Genomic DNA, 6,806 nt, shown 5'->3' with positions numbered 1-6,806 from the left:
GTTCAAACCGCTGATGTGACAGAAACATCAAGGCTCTTCTAAAAATAATAATAATAATAAACTTCTTGCAGTCCTGCTATTTCATATTGAAATTAACTTTCATCACAGAGCTCATCATTATCTCAAAAGCATGATCTTGGTTTTGGAGGCACTGTGTTTCTGTATACTGAGGTGGTGGTCCGGGTCAGTCCCACTATTCTCTGCCTGATACCTACCTCTCTGGAACTCCTGGGTCCCTTTTCATGTTGCTACTGCCCACTAGTTGTTGTTGGGTCAATTTCAACACAGCAACCCTATGTAACAGTAGAATTGTCTCAAGGTTTCCTCAGCTGTTGTTATGGGAAATGACTACCAGTTCTTTCTCCCAAGGAGTGGATGGGTGGGCTCAAACTCCCACGTTTCATTTCACTTAACCATTGCACCACTAGTACTCCTTCCACAGTCCAGATGCCCATGAAAAGTCCCGTCCCTACAGACCAGGGTTTCTCAACCTGAGCACACTGACATTTGTGCCTTCCTGAGTCCTGGTGTGGTGTTGTGAGTTAATGCTTCTGCAAAGCCGTTTGAACTGCAAGGTTCAAACTCACCAGCTGCTCATCAGAAACCCTATACAGGGTCATTATGGGTCAGAACCGACTCAACGGCACTTACAACAACAACAAAAAATCCAGTACAGTGGTGTTGTGGGTTAATGCGCCAGACTGCAAAGTCATTTGAACTGCAAGGTCGGTGGCTCAAGCTCACCAGCTGCTCCTCGGAAACCCTACACAGGGTCACTATGGGTTAGAATCAACTCAACGGCACTTTACAACAGCAACGACCCAGTATTTCCAGTATTAGAGTCCTGGTGTGGTGCTGTGGGTTAATGCGTCAGACTGTAAAGTCGTTTGAACTGCAAGGTCTGTGGTTCAAGCTCACTAGCTGCTCCTTGAAAATCCAATACAGGGTCACTATGGGTCAGAACCAACTCAATGACACTTAACAACAACAATAACAACAAATCCAGTATTAAGGAGCTCTGGTAGCATAGTGATTACAATCGGGCTGCTAACCTCAAGGTCGGCAGTTCAAAACTACCAGCTGTTCCATGGAAGAAAGATGAGGCTTTCTGCTCCTGTAAAGATCTGTAGCCTCGGAAACCCTGTGCAGGGTCACTATGAGTCAGGACCAATTCCATGATACAACAACAACAAACAGCCCTGTATTGGTGTGGCGCTGTGGGTTAACATGTCAGACTGCAAAGTCGTTTGAACTGCAAGGTTGGTGGTTCAAGCTCACTAGCTGCTCCTTGGAAACCCTATACAGGGTCACTATGGGTCGGAATCGACTCGATGGCACTTAACAACAACAACAATCCTGTATTGTGTGGTGCTGTGCAATAATGCCCTGGACTGCAAGATCAGTTTGAACTGCAAGGTCGGTGGTTCAAGATCACCAGTAGCTCCTTAGAAACCCTATGCAAGGTCACTAGGGTTGGAAACAACTCAGTGGCACTTAACAACAACAACAACAACAATCCTGCATGATGGAGGGTAGCCCTGCACATTGTAGGATGTTTAGCAGAATCCGTGACCTCTTCCTACTAGAAACCAGTGTAATACACTCCTGTGCTCTTGTTGTGACAACCCGAAGTGTCTGCAAACATTGCAAATGTGCGCTGGGGGTTGTCATTGTTGTTAAGTGCTGTCGAGTCAGTTCTGACTCACAGCAACCCTGAGGAGTGGCTGGTGGGTTTGAACCGCCAACCTTGTGGTTAGAATCTCAGTGTTTATCTTACACCCTGGGGGTGGGAGGTGGGGAGACAAAATTACCCCAGTTGGAACCACTGTGGTGGCCATACCTCTGCCTCCCTGTGTTCATATGTTCTTCCTGACTCATTGGTTCTTAGCTAGTGGGATGGAAGTGGAGAGGCTAAGATAAGAGAGGGAATATTTTTTTATATAGCTATGGAGTCCTGGTGTGGCACTGTAGGATAAACACTGGACCACAAGGTCAGTTTGAACCATAAAGGTCAACGGTTCAAACTTACCAGCCGCTCCTCAGAAACCCTTCATGGGCCGCTATAAGTCGAAACCAACTCCACAACACTTAACAATAACAACATGAATAAACAACTGGGGCAGAAGTTAACTTCAGGTGTTTTGTCGCCTCTATGTTTGCAACTTCTGCTCATCTACTGATGTCTATGTTGTTGTTGTTGCTTAGTGTGATCAAATCAGTTCTGACTCATAGCGACCCTATATAGGGTTTCTGAGGAGTGGCTGGTGGGCTTGAGCTGCCAATTTTGTGGTTAGCAGTCCAGTGCTGATCCTACAGCACCACACCAGGACCCCCACTGATATCTGTAATCGTATATATACTTTAAAATTGCTACTGAGTCCGTTGTAACTCTGGTTACCCTATGAGGTACAGACTAGAATTACTCCATAAGGGTTTTAAGGTTTTCCGAAGCACATGGCCAATCCTATTTTCTGGAGTACCTTAGAATGAATTTGAACTGTCAACTTTTTGGTTAGCAACAGAGCATTTAAACTTTTGAAGCACCCAGGGCTTCCTGGTAACTATGGTGGTGGTGGTGATGGCTGTAGACCATAGAGTCAGTTCCATCTCACAGTGACCTTGCATAGGGTTTCCGAGGCTGTAAATTTTTACAGGAGCAGAAAGCCTCACCTTTCTCCCACAGAGCAGCTGGTGGATTCGAACTGCTGACCTTGTGGTTAGCAGCATAACTCATAAACCCACCATGCCACCAGGGCTACTTCATCTACAGAGGCAATCGTTTAAGCTCCCTAGCCTCTCCCTGGAGTCCTGGGTGGCGATGGAGGATAAGCACTAAACTGCAAGGTTGCTTTGAACTCCCAGGTCAGCAGCTCAACTTCACCAGCTGCTCCTTGGATCTCTCCAGGGTCACTATGAGTTGGAACTGACTCAACCGCACCTAACAACAGCAGTCTCGCCTTAGACATTAATCAATTTCAGTGGCTTTGTCCTCAACTGCTGTTGGGAGACTAGAGTGGATCAGGAACAAGCAGCCAATAGGTGATTCACTCAACAGAGAACTTCTGAGTGGGCAGAACAGTTAGGATCGAAATGATTGTGTACAGAAGAAGACCCTCATTCTCTGTTCGTCCTACCTCCCCACTCAGTTATCAACAATGCCCTAATGAGTCTGACTCTCAGGACCTAACCAATGAGCTGGGCTTCAACTCAGACCAACTTCCTTGGATTCTCTGAGGCTGTCCTACTTCCAAATCATTCCTTTTGTCACTAGACAGAAAGGTGTCTGCCTGCTCCACCTACAGTGCCCTTACTTTTTCAGTTGAGAAGAAAAGCAAGGGCTGCCAAATCAAAAGCAAAACACACTTCTCTTCAGTTATTACAACCTCCTGAATCTGCATTTCAAACAGGGATTTCTACCAGCACCTCCCTAACACTACACAATGCAGAGAGAGGGGAGGATAAATCACCTCATGCTGTGTTCTCTAAGCCCTAAGACTGGACTCCAAGAATTGGCAGAGATGGAGCAAAGCTTTCAGCATCTTCATTTGCTGATATGGCACATCTAAAAATTAGAAGAAATAGTTGAAAACATCCACTAATAATCAAAACGTGGACTATACAAAGTATGACTCTAAGAAAAATGGAAGTTGTAAAAAATAAAATGGGATAGATAAAGATTGATATCCCAGGTATTAGTGAACTGAAATGGACAGGTATAAGTCATTTTGAATAGGACACCCATATGATTTACTTGGTTGGGAATGGTGCTGCATTCATGATCAAAAACAACAGTTCAAGATCTATCTTAAAGAGCAACGTTGTCAGTGATAGGACAATATCCATATGTATACAAGGAAAGCAGTCCTGGCGTGGTGATGTGGGTTAATGCGCTGGACTGTGAAGTTGGTTTGAATTGCAAGGTCGGTGGTTCAAGTTCACCAGCCGCTCCTCAGAAACCCTGTACAGGGTGGCTCTGAGTTTGAACCAATTTAATGGCACTTAACAATAATATACAAGGAAAACTAGGCAATGTGCTTATTATTCAAATTTATGCACTAATCACTAAAGTCAAAGATGAAGAAATTGAAGATTTCTACCAACTTCTGCAGTCCGAAATTGATCAAACATGCATTGATAACTACAGTTGATTAGAATATGAAGGGTGAAAATGAATTGGTCATTGGAAAATATGGTCTTGGTGATTAAAACAATACCAGAGAAATGACAGAATCTTGCAAAAACAATGGATTACTTATTGCAAACACTTTTTGTTCAACAACATAAATGACAACTACACACAGTGGACCTCTCCAGATACAGTACATAGAAATCAGTTGTATCAAAGAGACGAGATGATAGAGAAGCTCAATCCTCAGTCAGTATAAAACCAGGGTCAACGATGGAACTGCTCATATGAAAGTTCAAGCTGAATCTGAAAAAATATTAAAGCAAGTCCTTGAGAGCCAAAATACAACCTTGAGTAGATCCCACCTGAATTTAGAAATCAGATCAAGAATAGATTTGATGCATTGAACACTAAAGACAAGTTGTGGGACACGATCAAGGACCTCACACATGAAGAAACAAAAAGAGCATTAAAAACAAAGTTTTCCTCTTTCCCAGATGGATCTGGTGAAAGGGAATGATGGATAATGGGAATAGGATTTTATGACTCAATTGTGAATAATTGTTAGTAGGATTAACTGTAATTGCTGCAACTATAATTGTAGAAGATCTATAACTAAGGGAGGGAGTAGGTAATCTTTCACTTTAAGAACAGATGATCTCAGGACCATTAAGAAGGAGGAGCATGAGTGAAGCGTGAGAGCCCTACCTAGAAAAGCAGCAGCAACAGAGATGGTGGCTGTGCGCCTGCAAGTAGAAGGCTGGCTGGCAGAATGTGCCCTTTGGACATTTAAATGAATATCTCCTTTTTTTTTTTGTTTTGTAAGTGTACAACAAATATTTTTGTCTTGTTCCATTATGAAATATAAGATGTAAATTGGGAGCCACAGGGAGGAAGTTGCTGTTGCAGGGAGGGGATTGTAATCATTGAGATGAAACAAGGCGTATGGTTTGCTGAATGTAGAGGCGGTGATCTTGTCTGTAAACCTTCATCTAATTCACAATAAAACCTTTAAAACAAAACAAAGCTAGGAAAGACAGAAAAGTCCAAAGTGAGTGTCACAAGTGACTCTTAAACTTGCTCTTGAATGTAGAACAGCTAAAGCAAATGGAAGAAATGATGGAATAAACAAACTGGACAGAGGATTTCAGAATGAAGTGTTATAATGAAATGAGCAAAGATCTGGAGTTTGAAAAACAAATGGGAAGTGCATTCTCAGCATTTCTCAAGCTAAAAGAACTAAAGAAAAACTTCAGGCCGAAACTTGAAGTATTGAAGGATTCCACAGGCAAAATACTGAACAATGCAGGAAGCATCAAAAGAAGGTAGAAGGGCTTTTGATCCCTGGCTGCCTGAGCGTCTGCCACCATCATGAATGACACAGAACTATCCGGACAAGGAAATTCATGACCAACCGACTACTTCAGCGGAAACAAATGGGTATTGATGTCCTTCACCCCAGGAAAGAAACAGTAGCTAAGACAGAAATTTGCGAAAAATTTGCCAAAATATATAAGACGACACCAGATGTCATCTTTGTGTTTGGATTCAGAATCCATTTTGGTGGTGGCGAGACTACTGGCTTCGGCATGATTACGATTCCTTGGATTATGTAAAGAAAAATTAACCCAAACACAGAATCGCAAGACATGGCCTGTATGAGAAGAGGAAAACAGTGCAAGGAACGCAAAAAAAAAAATGAATGAAGAATGTCAGGGGGACTGCAAAGGCCAATGTTGGTGCTGGCAAAAAGTGAGCTGGAGACTGGATACCAGAAGGAATAAACATTCTGCGATGACTGTGGATTTTTCACCAGAGGATTAATAAACCCTAAAATCTTAAAAAAGAAAAAGAAAAAAAAAGGTGGAAGTAATACATAGACACTATACAAGAAAGAATTGACTGATCTTCATTCATGTTAAGAGTTAGCAAAGATAAAGAGCTGTTGGTACCGAAGGAAGAAGTTCAAGCTGCAGTGAAGACAATGGCAACAAACAAGGTTCTAGGAGTTGACTGAATACCACCTGAAATGTTTCAACAAACTGATGCAGCATTGCAGGGGCTCATCAGTCTGTGCCAAGAAATTTGGAAGACAGTTACCTGGCCAGGTGACTGGAAGAGATTCAGATAAGTATCTATTTCACGTATACTGACTTGATGGTTCCCAATAATAACAATATCATTTGACTGTTCAATTCCACTCCTAACATCTTACACATTAAGTAATTTTCATATATTTGTATGTTGTTGGCTGCCACCAAATCCTGGCAACTCCATGCACAACAAGCAAAATGCTGCTTAGTCCTGTACCATTCCCATAATCAGTTGTGGGTCCATTGTTATGATCAATAAGTTTTCATTAGTTAATTTCTGGAAGATGGCCTGGACTATCTCTCTAGTCCATCTCAGTCTAGGTACTCAGCTGAAACATGCTCAGCTTCACAGCAGCATGCAAGCCCTCACTGAGAAAGACAGGTGGTGGTTATGCATGAGGGAGATTGGCCAGAAATCAAGCCCAAGTCTCTTCATGGGAGGTGAGAATTCTACCAGTGAACAGCCAGTGTTGATTACAATAATATCTATGATACTGACAAATGGGGAAACACTACAAAGCTGTGTATCATACTGACAAAGGCTAAACACCAAATTTTACATGCCTAGTTTAAGAGAGCCCATGGAG

The sequence above is a fragment of the Chrysochloris asiatica genome, unplaced genomic scaffold, assembly GCF_000296735.1.
Source record: "Chrysochloris asiatica unplaced genomic scaffold, ChrAsi1.0 scaffold00156, whole genome shotgun sequence".
NCBI classification, from domain to species: domain Eukaryota; kingdom Metazoa; phylum Chordata; class Mammalia; order Afrosoricida; family Chrysochloridae; genus Chrysochloris; species Chrysochloris asiatica.
The sequence above is the reverse complement of the archived record's forward strand: the minus strand, read 5'-3'. Positions refer to the sequence as shown.